Source organism: Somniosus microcephalus, chromosome 14, assembly GCF_052327205.1.
Source record: "Somniosus microcephalus isolate GS21.2 chromosome 14, FLI_Smic_1.0, whole genome shotgun sequence".
Lineage (NCBI taxonomy): Eukaryota > Metazoa > Chordata > Chondrichthyes > Squaliformes > Somniosidae > Somniosus > Somniosus microcephalus.
Genome location: NC_141000.1, coordinates 50,963,377 through 50,979,776, shown reverse-complemented (window position 1 = coordinate 50,979,776; position 16,400 = coordinate 50,963,377). Strand labels below are relative to the sequence as shown.

General features: G+C 44.7%; 1 protein-coding gene across 1 annotated transcript in view; it reads left to right on the top strand.

The window, feature by feature from the left end:
* LOC147107487 (interleukin-1 receptor accessory protein-like 1) overlaps window positions 1–16,400 on the top strand; it is a 1,486,384-nt gene that overhangs the window by 586,425 nt on the left and 883,559 nt on the right. The gene's annotated exons all lie outside the window — the stretch shown is intronic.

Here is a 16,400-nt window from a genome sequence, read left to right as displayed (position 1 = left end):
CCTCGGCAGAGAGATAATCACAGCAGTCAAAGGTGTGAATGGTGCCCAAACAGGTCAGTCAGGGAAACATTACATCAAAGAACAATGAGGTGGGGTCACAAGGGGTCAAATATTGCAGATGCTGGGGTCTGTATGAAAAACAAAAAAACAGACAAAAAACATTTTTTTTGGCTGGAAATCACAGCAGGTCCGGCCGCATCTGTGTAGAGAGAACAAGCCAATGAACATATTATTGAAGTATCAGTAGTTTTAAGTTACTGACTGCCTTCAGACATGTTCATGTAATGGTTCTGATGCAGCGCACACAAGCGGGTTTGGTTAAGTTGTAGTTTTCCAGGAATGTAAGATGCAGGTCTAATTGATGTATTTTCTTGGGTTGAATATCTTTATCAACTATACTACGGCTTGTGTTAAGTGTTATAGCTAACAATATAACCAAACATTTTGAAATTTGAAGAGACATTTCAATCGATACATTAAGTAGATGTATAGTTCAGTTACCTATTTTAAAAAGAATGTTGGCACTGTAAGCCTGAGCTGAGTGAACATTAACTTGTCAGTTTCAAAGTGACCACAATTAAATATTAATTATGGTTTCACTCATGGCTATCTCTTCAAACAAAAATTCCCAGATTGATGAACATAAGGAGAATTAAAAATAGCAAAATTGTATGACGATCCACTTATAAGATGAGGTGCATGGCCCTGCTACTTTATTGAACCAATATAGTTTAATATTATAAAGGAGAAGACACTTAGCAGACTCCAATTTAATGAAAGCTGAGGAATACAGAGGTATGGAATGACACTTCTAATTTGTCCTATTTTTGTGTGTCAGCATGACACTGGAGTTTTTAAAGTAATGAAATTCATATTTCATTTTCAGAATGCCAAAGACCAGCCTGAGTCTGCTAAAAGGGCAGTTTAAATTATTCAGATGTTCCATAGTAGCTTCATCAAGGCTCCATTGCTGTCACTGTGAACTCTAGCCATCAGTACTTTTGGGGACAGCAATATAATCAGCTGCAAATGTTAGTCACTTCTGGCTTGACATGCGATTGGATTGCAAAAAATGTATTCTGGACCACTTCTGGCAGGCTTGTGTCTGTTCCTGACAGGTAGCTTTAATATAGGGAAGGAAAAAGATTCAACATACAGCCGGTAATCTTCATCAATAAGGTTACAATGTATTAGTCTTCTAAGCAATCAAATGTAATTTGGTTAGAGGAGCATTCTAGTGATCAATCATGTCCCGTAATCCATCATACATAAGTTCCCATTATAATTTTACTTGAATGCAAAAATCTTTTAGTGTGCATAGAGTGACAGGCAATTGTGATGATGCTAATCTACAAACATCAATGTACCATATATCGGTTTGTGTTATTTATATGGAGATATTTGATTTGGCCGTGCATCGGATTGTATATACTCCTCATAATACATGAAGTTTTCCGCATTATTGTACATTATAAAATCATATTCGGCCCATCGTGCCTGTGCTGGCTCTTTGAAATAGCTATCCAATTAGTCCCCTCCCCTCCTCTTTCCCCATAGCCTTGCAATTTTCATCCCTTCCCGTATTTAAATTATGAAAGCAAATTTCTATTAAATTATCTATCGTAATCTTTATGTGTTGATATTACAAGTTTTGCGACAGTCATTTTGTTTAAAATGTACTACACAGTTTAATGAAAATCATTTGCTTCTATAAATGTTTGAAAGTAGAAGAAAAGCTTTATTGCACTGTAACAGAATTCATTTTCTGTAAATTATACTTCAGAAAGATTTTCTGTAAATTATACTTCAGAAAGATATGAGAAAGCCTGTTGAAGGGCATTGAAGAACAAAATCTTACTTTCAGAGTCTTTCCTCTGTTGAAAATTAATTATCTTTCAAGCTATCTATCAGTTACACCAGTCATATCTTTGACCTTTTTGTTGCTCAAACAAAATGATAGTGTTACTACTTGTGCTTTCATGAAGACATGATTGCGATGAATAGGAATCAAACACAAAAGATACTGCAGTAGCAATTATCAATGTATTATCTGAATACGATTTTAAATATGCTAATATGCACAGAGCCAAGAATTGTTGCTTTTCTTCAGACATGTGTTCTATGACATCTTGCCTGGCTTCTTGATTCTATTGCTTAGATTTTTTTCCTTTAGATGTTTCTTAATTTAAGTGAATCTTTCATACTGTAGATTTGTGTCAGCTGAAATAATGAATGTATAGTGTGCGAGTACAAACGCAGTGGTTTGTACCTATTCTCTTCAGCAGAAGTAGGCTCATGTGCAGACAATACAGTGCAGTACAAGTGCAACAATGAATGGAATAGGTTGGATGGCGGTGCAGACACCTTACAATATAACCAGACCAAGGTATGCATCTGTGAAATGCAACACCAATGGCCTCTGCCAATATTTTTCTCAGTTGACCACATGTCACATTCCCATTTTTCTTTTGACATTTATTTTTCTCACAGAAAGGATTTGGAAAAAGAGTTACTTTTAATGTTGAGCGTTTAAAACAAAGTGCATTCTCACACATTTTTTTATAAGGCACCTTAATAAAAGATGGTTAAATATGTGAATGGAAATTCGCCCCTCCCCAAAAACTGTAAACAATAAGTAATTTGTTAACTTGTCTCAGTAAGTGCTAAACGCCTCGCAGTGAAAATATAACATGAACCACAAAGGCAGAGACACAGCCTTTTTTAAAGAGAAGGTTATAGGGCTTTCACTGAGACCAAGAGATTAGAAATGCTGACAGACAGCTAGAAGTCATCCTAAGTCGATGAAGATGATGCACTGACGTGGAGAAGCACGGTGTATTCTTTATCTTATATTGTTATGGAAAAATAGGATGACATAGGATTTTTTTTTATTTGTTTATGGGATGTGTGTGTCGCTGGCAAGGCCAGCATTTATTGCCCATCCCTAATTGCCCTTGAGAAGGTGGTGGTGAGCCACCTTCTTGAACTGCTGCAGTCCGTGTGGTGATGGTATTCCCACAGTGCTGTTAGGTGGGGAGTTCCAGGATTTTGACCCAGTGACGATGAAGGATCAGTGATATACTTCTAAGTCAGGATGGTGTGTGACTTGGAGGGGAATTTGGAGGTGGTGGTGTTCCCATGCACCTGCTGCCCTTGTCCTTCTAGGTGAAAGAGGTTGCGGGTTTGGGAGGTGCTGCCAAAGAAGCCTTGGCGAGTTGCTGCAGTGCATCTTGTAGATGGTACACACTGCAGCCACGGTACGCTGGTGGTGGAGGGAGTGAATGTTTAAGGTTGTGGTTGGGGTGCCAATCAAGCAGGCTGCTTTGTCCTGGATGGTGTCGAGCTTCTTGAGTGTTGTTGGAGCTGCACTCATCCAGGCAAGTGGAGAGTATTCCATCACACTCCTTACTTGTGCCTTGTAGATGGTGGAAAGACTTTGGGGAGTCAGGAGGTGAGACACTCGCTGCAGAATACCTAGCCTCTGACCTGCTCTTGTTGCCACAGTATTTATGTGGCTGGTCCAGTTAAGTTTCTGGTTAATGGTGACCCCCAGGATGTTGATAGTGGGGGATTCGGCGATGGTAATGCCATTGAATGTCAAGGGGAGGTGGTTAGACTCTCGCTTGTTCAAGATAGTCATTGCTTGACACTTCTGTGGTGCGAATGTTACCTGCCACTTATCAGCCCAAGCCTAAACGTCGTCCAGGTCTTGTTGCAGCGGGCATGGACTGCTTAATTATCTGAGGAGTTGTGAATGGGGCTGAACACTGTGCAGTCATCAGCGAACATCCCCATGTCTGACCTTGTGTTGGAGGGAAGGTCATTGATGAAGCAGCTGAAGATGGTTGGGCCTAGGACACTGCCCTGAGGAACTCCTGCAGCGATGTCCTGGGGCTGTGATGATTGACCTTCAACCACCACAACCATCTTCCTTTGTGCTAGGTATGACTCCAGCCAGTGGAGCGTTTTCCCCCGATTCCCATTGACTTCAGTTTTACTAGGACTCCTTGATGCCAGACTTGGTCAAATGCTGCCTTGCTGTCAAGGGCAGTCACTCTCACCTCACCTCTGGAATTCAGCTCCTTTGTCCATGTTTGGACCAAGGCTGTATAGAGGTTGGGAGCCGAGTGGTCTTGGCAGAACCCAAACTGGGCATCAGTGAGCAGCTTATTGGTGAGTAAGTGCTGCTTGATAGCACTGTCGATGACACCTTCCATCACTTTGCTGATGATTGAGAGTAGACTGATGGGGCGGTAATTGGCCGGGTTGGATTTGTCCTGCTTTTTGTGGACAGGACACACCTGGGCAGTTTTCCACATTGTCAGATAGATTCCAGTGTTGTAGCTGTACTGGAACAACTTGGCTAGAGGCACGGCTAGTACTGGAGCACACGTCTTCAGCACAGTAGCCGGGATGTTGTCGGGGCCCATAGCCTTTGCTGTATCCAGTGCACTCAGCCGTTTCTTGATATCACGTGGAGTGAATCGAATTACTGAAGACTTGCTTCTGTGATGGTGGGGCCCTCAGGAGTAGGCCAATATGGATCATCCACTCGGCACTTCTGGCTGAAGTTGGTTGCAAATGCTTCAGCCTTGTCTTTTGCACTCACGTGCTGGGCTCCACCATCATTGAGGATGGGGATATTCTTGGAGCCTTCTTCTCCCGTTAGTTGTTTAATGGTCCACCACTATTATATATAGTACAGAAACAGGCCATTTGGCCCAACCAGTCTATGCCAGCGTTTGTGCTCCACTCGAGCCTCCTCCCGTCTTTCCTCATCTAACTCTATCAGCGTAACCCTCTATTCCCTTCTCCCTGATATGCTTATCTAGCCTTCCCTTAAATGCATCTATACTATACGCTTCAACCACTTCCTGTGGTAGCGGGTTCCACATTCTCACCACTCTTTGGGTAAAGAAGTTCCTTCTGAATTCCCTATTTGATTTCTTGGTGACTATCTTATATTGATAGAAACATAGAAACATAGAAGATAGGAGCAGGAGTAGGCCATTCGGCCCTTCGAGCCTGCTCCGCCATTCAATGTGATCATGGCTGATCATCCAAATTCAGTACCCTGTCCCTGCCTTTTCCCCATATCCCTTGATCCCTTCAGCCTCAAGAAATATATCCAACTCTTTCTTGAATATATTTAATGAACTGGCCTCCACCGCCATCTGTGGCAGAGAATTCCACAGGTTCACCACTCTCTGGGTGAAGAAATTCCTCCTCATTTCAGTCCTAAATGGCTTACCCCTTATCCTTAGACTATGACCCCTGGTTCTGGACTCCCCGGCCACCAGAAACATCCTTCCTGCATCTAGTCTGTCCAGACCTGACAGAATTTTATAGGTTTCGATGAGATCCCCTCTCAATCTTCTAAACTCCAGTGAGTATAAGCCCAATCGACACAATCTCTCCTCATACGTCATTCCTGCCATCCCAGGTATCAGCCTGGTGAATCTTCGCTGCACTCCCTCCATGGCAAGAACGTCCTTCCTCAGGTATGGTGACCAAAACTGCACACAATACTCAAGGTGCGGTCTCACCAAGGCCCTGTACAACTGTAGCAAGACATCCTTGTTCCTGTACTCGAACCCTCTTGCTACGAAGGCCAACATACCATTTGCCTTCTTAACCGCCTGCTGCACCTGCATGCTTACCTTCAGTGACTGGTGCACAAGGACACCCAGGTCTCTTTGCACTTCCCCTTCTCCCAATCTATTGCCATTCAAATAATAATCTGCCTTCCTGTTTTTGCCACCAAAGTGGATAACCTCACATTTATCCACATTATAGTGCATTTGCCATGTTTCTGCCCAATCACCCAACCTGTCCAAATCGTACTGGACAGGTTGGGTGATTGGGCAGAAACATGGCAAATGCACTATAATGTGGATAAATGTGAGGTTTGCTTTTGCTAGTTTTGCTTTTCCCCACAATTGGAAACATTCTCTCTGTATCTACTCCATCAAAACCTTTTATAATTTTAAAGACCTCTATTAGGTCACCCCTCAGCCTTCTCTTTTCAAGAGAAAAGAGACCCAGCCTGTTCATCCTTTCCTGATAGGTATACTCTCGCATTTTTGGTATCATCCTTGTAAATCTTTTTTTGCAACCTCTCCAGTGTCTCTATATCCTTTTTATAATATGGTGACCAGAATTGTACACAGTACTCCAAGCATGGTCTGACCAAGGTTCAATACAAGTTTAGCATAACTTCTCTACTTTTCAATTCAATCCCTCTAGAAATAAACCCTAGTGCTTTGTTTGCTTTTTTTTATGGCCTTGTTAACCTGTGTTGCTACTTTTAGTGATTTGTGTATTTGTACTCTGAGATCCCTTTGCTCTTCTACCCCATTTAGGTTCTTATTTTCTAAGTAATATATGACCTCTCTATTCTTCTTACCAAAAGTAATACAGTAAACTCTCATTTAAACGACACCTAATTATCCGGAATTCTCTAATAACAGGCAAAATTCAGGAGTAGGTTCAGGAACCCAAAGGTAAGTTTTACTGTATATTTGTGGCTGTGTTACTGGGGTTCTCGTACCATTTGCTGTGTAACCATGGCTCCTGCAGCTCTGGTTGTATAACCGGGTCCCCTGTACCTGTGGCCGTGTAACTGGGTCCCCTGTACCTGTGGCCGTGTTACCGGGGCTCCAGCACTTGTGTCTGTGTAACCAAGGCTCCTGCACAAGTGGCTGTGTAACTGCGGCTCCTGTACCTGTGGCCGTGTAACCGGGGCTCCAGCACTTGTGGCCGTGTAACCGGGACTGCTGCACATGTGGCCGTGTAACCAAGGTCCCTGCACAAGTGGCCGTGTAACCGCGACTCCTATACCTGTGGCCATGTAACAGGGACTCCTGGATCTGTGGCCGTGTAACCGGGGCTCCAGCACTTCTGGCCGTGTAACCGGGACTCCTTGGTCTGTGGCCGTGTAACCGGGGCTCCTGTACCTGTGGCCGTGTAACCGGGGCTCCAGCACTTGTGGCCGTGTAACCGGGACTCCTTGGTCTGTGGCCGTGTAACCGGGGCTCCTGTACCTGTGGCCGTGTAACCGGGGCTCCAGCACTTGTGGCCGTGTAACCGGGACTCCTTGGTCTGTGGCCGTGTAACCGGGGCTCCTGTACCTGTGGCTGTGTAACCGGGGCTCCAGCACTTGTGGCCGTGTAACCGGGACTCCTTGGTCTGTGGCCGTGTAACCGGGGCTCCAGCACTTGTGGCTGTGTAACTGGGACTCCTGGATCTGTGGCTGTGTAACCGGGGCTCCAATACCTGTGGCTGTGTAACCGGGGCTCCAGCACTTGTGGCTGTGTAACCGGGGCTCCTGGATCTGTGGCTGTGTAACCGGGGCTCCAGTACCTGTGGCTGTGTAACCGGGGCTCCAGCACTTGTGGCTGTGTAACCGGGGCTCCTGGATCTGTGGCTGTGTAACAGGGCTCTCGTACCTTGGTAGGTATACCTCTCCGTTATCCGGAATTTTTAATCAACCGGCACCATCCCGGTCCCGCAGGTGCCGGATACGAAAGAGTTTACTGTACCTCACATTTATCTGTGTTTAATTTCATTTGTCAATTATATGCCCATTCTGCTAGTTTATTAATGTCTTCTTGTAATTTGTTGCAGTTCTCCTCAGTATTGACTATACCACCCCTCCACAAAAAAAATTGGTGTCATCTGCAAATTTAGAAATTGCGTTTTTGATTTCAAAATCTAAATTGTTAATATAAATTGTGAACAACAGTGGTCCCAGCACTGATCCTTGTGGAATACCACTTCCCACCTTCTGCCACTCTGAACGGCTACCCTTTCCCCCTAATCTCTGCTTTCTGTCCTGAAGCCAGCCAGTTATCCATTCTGCCACTTGTCACAGATCACAGAAATCACAGAAACCCCACAGTGCAGATAGAGGCCATTTCGGCCCATCGAGCCTGCACTGACACATATCCCACCCGATCCCCGTAACCCCTACACCAACACCAACACATATCCCAGTAACCCCACGTATTTAATCCCCCTAACAGTCAATTTATCATAGCCAATCATCCTAACCCGCACATCTTTGGACTCCCCTGACTCCGCATTCTCTAGCCTTATTCATTAGTCTATTATGTGGTACCTCATTGAAGGCCTTTTGAAAATCTAGATTAATTACATCTATTGCATTACCCTTGTCTACGCTGTCTGTTACCTCTTCAAAAAATTCAATTAGGTTGGTCAAGCAAGACTTTCCCTTTTGAAATCCATGCTGACTATTCATTATTATATTTTTGGTTTCTAGATGTTCTTCTATTTTCTCCTTTAGTAGGGATTCCATTATTTTTCCTGCCACCGATGTTAAGCTGACTGGTCTATAGTTCCCTGGACATGTTCTATCCCCCTTCTTAAATATAGGTATTACATTAGCTATCCGCCAGTCCTGTGGCACTACACCTTGTTCTAACGAATTATTAAATTTGTGTGCAGTGTATGAATCTATGTGTGGATCTTCCCCTTGCTCTACTGAAAAATTTAAACCAAAATATATTAAGAACAAAAAGTCTGATGCCTCAGTCTGCTTTATGGTGAAGCAACTTAGGTTTTCAGAAGCTATTAGGCAACATCAGCATTAGGGAGATGGATTTAGTTATTTGAATTTGATATGCTTGCAATTGACTCGATCTAAATTTAGCAAAGAAGCTGTGTGTGTATATTGAGTTGGCATGCCAAACGTTTCATTTAGTTGCTAATCCCTGGAATGTGATCTTTCCCAAATGGTTTTATTCTTCTAGATCATTAACAAATGTCTTGGCGATTGAAGGGCAGCTTTCCAAGTTATGAAGGAAGGAACAAGACATTGTCTACTAGACTTTGACTAAATTGTCAGGTTACTGCTAGTATCTACTAATACAAATATTTATGTCACGGAAGAGACAAGGATAGAGATAAAGGGAGTCAAAAAAACACATGAATTAGGTATGACTCACTCCTAACTGCACATAAATACTAATACAGGAAACTCTCGATTTACTGGCACCTAAATAACCGGAAATCTCGGTTAACCGGCAAAATTCAGGAGTAGGTTCAGGTAAGTTTTACTTCATATTACTTGCCTTCCTCGATCTGTTGCTGTGCAATTGGGTGTGGCTGCAGCTGTTGCTAAGCTACAGAGATGCTTGGAACTTGTGGCCATTGTTCTGCACCGTTGCTTTATACGGAGTTCTCAGCTCTCCATATCTTTTACTATAGCTCTCGGTTATCCGGAATTTTTGATGAACCGGCACCACGTCGGTCCCGTCGGTGCCGGATAAAAAAGAGTTTCCTGTCATATGAAATATGGGTGCATTTATTTGTGTGGTTTTGTTTTTAAAATATATAATTATTGTAATGATCTTTTCTTAATTTATAATTTTTTCTAGTTATAAGCCTATTCTTAAACTAAGGAGTCCCTATTATTTGGTCATATTAACAGGGTTGAATTTAATTATTTATCCAACAATTACTGAAAGTTTATCCCAGGATTTATTTGCAGCTTCCATCTGCCGCATGTTTGGACATCCAAGGAAACTTCAAATACCCTCTAGGTTCAATGTGCTTCCGAGTAATACTCTCCACCCATTAAGCTTGCACCTTCATGTGCGCGGTCTCCTGATTTCACCTTTGCAGTGAGAAAACATCTCCCAGGAAAGACTATCCAAACTTGCTTTGCACTTTGAAACCAATCTATTCCCACAAAAGGAAACATTTTAGTGTATGAAAAAGGCTGGATAATCCCCACTTCCTGAGAGCATGCGCTAAATCCTTTTGTGTGAGACACAGCAAGAGGGAAGAGTGCTACTAATATGGAGGCACACGGAAAGTCAAACTGGGGCCTTTTAAATAGATTTTGTTAGAGGCACATACAGTTCAGGCTCTAGATCGCAAGGTAGTAGGAGGCTGCATTTGAACCCTGGGCTTTAATCAGTAAAAACTAAAAAGAGTCAATGATGCTCATTTATTAGTGAGGCAGGGACGACAGAAATAAGTTGTACTGATTGAATGAAGTGAGTCCAATTATAACTGCTGTTCTGCATGCTCACTTTATGCTGACCTCATACAGCTTATTGATTTGCATCACGTTTTTTCATGTGTTTGCTCAGTCTGCCTTTGGAGAGATTGAAGAAGTACACATGCAAAAAATCCTGGGTCACGCCATTATACAAGTAGATGTAGAGCATTATGAGTGAACTCCCATAAAGGTAAGACACTCAAACTGCTTACATGAATGACTGACCTTACTGAACCCAAGAAAATAGCTATAGCAGGCTCGCATATCTGATTTTACAAGGTACATGACAACACTGTAGCAATGATATTCTCCCCCCTGCCTCCCAACTTTGGGGAGGTCCATGGCCTTGCTCTCCACAGCACAATAACAGAGTGTGGTGATTAAGCCTACATCACTTTGGTGTTTCAGTGCACTATACTACTCAGATTGATCTCATTTAAAAAAAATTGTCCCATGTAGAATTTACATCATTATTCTCATTTAATTGTCTCGTGTCAGATAAAGGGGACCTAGATTATTTGCTTGAGAAAAATGACAATCAAACACAAACCAACCTTAGGAAATACTTGAATACCAGATGAATAAGATGTAGGTTAAATGCATTCTGACTAGGAGCAAATGGAGTGAGTCAAAGGCTGGGGTTTCATGAATAAACAGAGGTTTTAAAAGAGCCATGTGATAAATATGAGGGGAGAAAATATTTTTAAAAAGTATGAGAAAAATAAAAAGCATAATTGGGAAGCAAACAGAAAAAAGCAAGGCAAGAGGGATTATGAGGAAAGTGTAAGGATTTTTTAAAACACAGAAGTAGGAGAAGGATAGTCAAATATGGGGTACAACACTTAGATATGAATAGGCCATTTTGTACTTGAGAGCACTGGAATAATAGAGGAGCTTTTTTTGTCTCAGTTTTTATAGGTGAATGTAAGACTAGGGTGTGTAAGAGAAATTATTAGAGATAAATATTTGAAAGGAAACTACTAAAATAATTATAGGGAGGAGGGGGGAATTCCTTTTGTCCCATTTTAAGGCCTGAAATAGGCAGTGCACGCAGAACGTGCACCCCAGCTGGGAAGCCCAGGACTGGCTCCAAGTTGGGCGTCAGGCCTCATTATCGTTATTTGGACGAACTGCTGGCTATTTATAAAGATGAATGTTGGGCCGCTTACTACGCTATTAGCGGCCCAAAGGAATTCCAGGGGGAGGGACAGGAGAATGGGAATTGCGCCAATTGTAGGCTGGCAATCAGAAGTGTTGTGGAGCCAGGAGGAGCAGGAGTGCTCCTCCTGGCTCCAAATCAAACGTTAAAAAAAACTTTCAGTTTTGGTGACAGCCACTTGCTAGACTGCATCCATGCCTGGAAAATATGTGTCGAGTAGGCCCGACACCTGCTCCACTCAGGGCAGCACAATTTCCCTGAGGGATCCTAAAACAAACATTAGGCTCCTTATTAGCATATGCAAGAGGCCTAACAACTGTTATAGGCGGCTGCCTAAAAAATGCCCCACCCAATACTGGGTTGGACGTCATTTAGGCATCCTTGGGGCACAGGATTTTGCTCTTTGAAATTGGTCTTAATTGTGCCCGCTTTACAACTATAAAACAGATGCAACAAAGTCCAATTTCTAGCCCATAGTTTACAAAATAAATGTTACTGAGAGCCACATTTGATTTTTATTCGCGTAATCAGCAACCTGTCCCCTTTTATTGTATGATTATGCTTTTAATATTCCTAATAGATGTTACAAGTATTTTACAGTAGTTAAAAAATCATTAACATTTGTGTTAAAAATGTCATTGATTTTCACCCACACTTAATTTCCTGTTTATGTGTGTAGCTGTGGCATTATCAACATACATTAATAAAGCTATTTGCAAGATACCTGTACTATTTTAAAAAATTTATATTGCTGTATAGTTACAATCTCCTTCACTGTTTAGTCACAGACATCTGGTACACTTTAATTCCACTTGACGTACTAAGCATGAGGCTCAGAACAAAGAAACTCTTCTAAATAAGAACATAAGAACATAAGAAATAGGAGCAGGAGTAGGCCAATCGGCCCCTCGAGCCTGCTCCACCATTCAATAAGATCATGGCTGATCTGATCCTAACCTCAAATCTTCTATCACTCTGCATCCACCCGAACCCATGTGATCTCCCGGGAGAGGCGAAAAACCAGATAGAGACCCAATGGCCAATTTGGGAGAAAAAAATCTGGGAAATTCCTCTCCGACCCATCTAGGCGATCGAAATTCTTCCAGGAGATCACTCTGTCCCTATATTTTCTACAGTACTTACCTTCTGTAAAGGCGATCTCCACCCCAGCCAGGAACAGGAATAAAACCATCTCCTGAAATCTAACAGAATTAGAACACAGTAGGAGCAGAACAAGGCTACACGGCCCCTGGGCCCGCTCCACTACCCACAGGGCCATGACCATTCCGAACCCAGACTCATGTCCAATTTCCTGCCCGCTCCCCGTAACCCTTAATTCCCTTTACTTCTAGGAAACTATCTATTTCTGTTTTAAATTTATTTAATGATGTAGCTTCCACAGCTTTCTGGGGCAGCAAATTCCACAAACCTACCACCCTCTGAGTGAAGAAGTTTCTCCTCATCTCAGTTTTGAATGAGCAGCCCCTTATTTTAAGATTATGCCCCCTAGTTCTAGTTTCACCCATCATTGGGAACATCCTCACCGCAAATTTAATAGAAGGTCCCAAAACTCAACAGGTTTCATAGAATGATGTCCCATACAGTGAATTTCTCATTTTGGCCACATCATTAGATGGAGGCCCAGAGCTGAGGCTAACACTTTGCTGAAGACAATTAATTTTAGGCTCTCCTGCTCATTTCCTATCAACTAGTAAAAGAACACTGATGGCTATTGTCTGTGAAGATGTTCTCTAAGTTGTGGAATTTTGTGTAGGTAAATAGAAATGTAGAAAAATACATTTGAAATGGGAGAGGAAGAGGAAATTATATTATGGAGGGACAGTAAAGGAGAACTGGCTAGACTGGTTCCAGGTCCCAGCCCAAAATATCGGGCTGATCTTTCTCTCCCAGCACTGTCCAGGATCAGTTGTGTGGAGCACAGCGGAAGTCACCCTAGGAGGGCTAGGATCTTAATCTAAATGTACACTCTCGGGAGCCGCAAGCCTACATTTCGTTGTACTGCACTTGTGCACTAACAATGACAATAAAGTTGATTATGATTATGAGGAGCTGAGCACTGGAACTTTTTTGTTCCCTCTTTTTTGCATTCAGCAGACATACACCAAGCACAAGTAGGACCACATTTGGAGCATTATTAGCTACATCCATGAACCGAAGAAGAACTTCGGTACTTTTGGGCCCTTAGAGGCAGTAGGAACCTTAAAGTGGCAGACACAATGGAAGCCCCAGGAATGAGATATCAAGATGTGACTTTTTTGGTGCACTGAACAGAAAATTTAAAAGTGCCAGCTGCTCATGAGTTAGAGAGTGCTAACGTTAATTGTTATTGTTAATTCTGTGATCTTCGCTTTTAGTGAAATGGAACATCCCCAGTTTAAGTGAGCATGTTGTAGTGCCATGGAAGGGTTGGCAGCAGCAACTAAAACAGGCATCTAGGATCTCTAGCAGTCTGCCTTTGAGGTGCTGGTGGAAGGTGATACGCTTATCAATTACTTCATAAAAGGTGATGAGTCGAAGAAGAGATGATGAGTCGAAAGAAGAGATGAATAAGGCTTTTATTAGCTAAGAAGAGACCATGCTTCTTCGTGAGTGACTGAACAAGTCTGAACGAAACCCACACAGTGGTGGGTGGAGTCAGCTGAGGCATGCCTCCATACACAGCGCCACCCAGAGGTGGCAATATACAATACAGTGGTTTACCACATTCACCCCTTGTTTAATGTGAAGTCCGGCGGGGTGAAGGGTACTACAAGTTAAGTCTATCAGGAGGCCTTGTCTGACGTCCTGATCGTCGTGGTGGCGGCGGTGGTGTTGCAGCATCCGACGTCGGGTCTGGTGTCTGGGTGGTTGGCGAAGATTCCTGGGGCTTTGGCATGCCGTCTGCAGGGGTTGGGTTGGGAGGGGTGGTGGGGGATAACAGTGGTAAGGGGGATAACGGTGGTAAGGGGGATAACGGTGGTAATTCAGGGGTACCCGAGGGTGCGAGATCTCGTATGGAGACCGTGTCCTCCCGCCCGTCTGGGTATGTCACCCAGGCATACTGGGGGTTGGCGTGTAGGAGGTGCACCCGCTCGACCAGGGGGTCCGTTTTATGCGTCCTCACGTGCCTCCGCAGTAGGACGGGCCCAGGAGAAGTCAACCATGCCGGTAGCGAGGTTCCCGATGTAGACTTCCGGGGGAAAACGAACATTTTCTCATGAGGGGTCGCATTAGTGGCAGTACAAAGCAGTGACCGAATGGAGTGAAGCGCTGCAGGGAGGACCTCCTGCCAGCGGGAGGTCAGAAGGCCCTTAGATTTTAGTGCTAAGAGGACTGCCTTCCAAACCGTCGCGTTCTCCCTTTCCACCTGGCCGTTCCCCCGGGGGTTGTAACTGGTGGTCCTGCTCGTGGCGATACCTCTTGTTAGCAGGTACTGCCGAAGTTCGTCGCTCATGAACGATGAGCCCCTGTCGCTATGTATATAGCTGGGGAACCCGAACAGAGCGAAGATGTCATTCAGACACTTGATGACCGTGGTACTGGTCATGTCTGGGCAAGGGATGGCAAAGGGGAAACGGGAGTACTCATCAACTATGTTGAGGAAGTACACATTGCGGTCAGCGGAGGGGAGGGGCCCTTTAAAATCGACACTCAGGCGTTCGAAGGGGCGGGTGGCCTTGATCAGGCTTGCTCTGTCCGGCCTATAGAAGTGCGGTTTGCACTCGGCGCAGATTTGGCAGCTCTTGGTCATGGTCCTGACCTCCTCGATGGAGTAGGGCAGGTTACGGGATTTGATAAAATGGAAAAACCTGGTGACCCCCGGGTGGCAGAGGTCATTGTGGAGGGACTGCAGCCTATCACTCTGCGCGTTGGCGCATGTACCACGTGATAGGGCATCTGGGGGCTCATTGAGTTTCCCTGGCCGATACAAGATATCATAATTGTAGGTGGAGAGTTCGATTCTCCACCTCAAGATCTTGTCGTTCTTGATTTTACCCCTCTGCTTATTATTAAACATAAAAGCTACTGAACGCTGGTCAGTGAGCAGGGTAAATCGTTTCCCGGCCAGGTAATGCCTCCAGTGACGCACCGCTTCTACAATAGCCTGGGCCTCCTTTTCGACGGAGGAGTGTCTCATCTCGGGGCCCTGGAGGGTCCTTGAGAAAAAGGCCACGGGTCTGCCCGCCTGGTTAAGGGTCGCGGCTAGGGCGAAGTCGGAGGCATCGCTCTCCACTTGGAAGGGGATGGACTCATCCACCGCGTGCATTGCGGCCTTCGCGATATCGTTCTTGATAAGAGTGAAGGCTGCACACGCCTCTGGTGTCAGGGGGAAGGAGGTGGCTTTGATGAGGGGCCTGGCTTTGTCTGCATAGAGGGGCACCCACTGGGCGTAGTAGGAGAAAAACCCCAGGCATCTCTTCAGTGCTTTTTGGCAGTGGGGAAGGGGTAGCTCCATTAGGGGGCGCATTCTGTCGGGGTCGGGCCCGATGACTCCGTTCTCCACCACGCAGCCGAGGATGGCCAGGCGCTTGGTGTGAAACATACATTTTTCCTTATTGTACGTTAGGTTCAGCCGTTGGGCCGTACGGAGGAAATTTGCTAGATTAACGTCGTGGTCCTGCTGGTCGTGGCCGCAGATGGTGACGTTATCCAAATAGGGGAAGGTTGCCCGCAGCGCGTTCTGGTCAACCATTCGGTCCATCTCCCTTTGGAAGACCGAAACCCCGTTGGTGACGCCGAAGGGGACCCTAAGGAAGTGGTAGAGGCGGCCGTTTGCCTCGAAGGCAGTATACTGGCGGTCCTCATGGCGGATGGGCAGCTGGTGGTACGCTGACTTAAGGTCGATGGTGGAGAATACTTTGTATTGCGCAATCTGATTGACCATATCAGATATGCGAGGGAGGGGGTACGCGTCCAGCTGGGTGTACCGGTTTATGGTTTGGCTGTAGTCGATTACCATGCGGCGTTTTGCAGTGGTTTTAACGACTACAACCTGGGCTCGCCAGGGGCTAGTGCTACCTTCGATAATGCCCTCCTTCAAGAGCCGCTCCACCTCAGAGCTGATAAAAGCTCTGTCCCCGGCACTGTACCGCCTGCTTTTGGTAGCGATGGGTTTACAGTCGCGGGTGAGGTTAGCGAACAGGGGAGGGGGGGGGACTTTTAATGTGGAAAGGCTGCAGGTGGTTTGCAGCGGGCGATTTAAAAGTTGTTGGT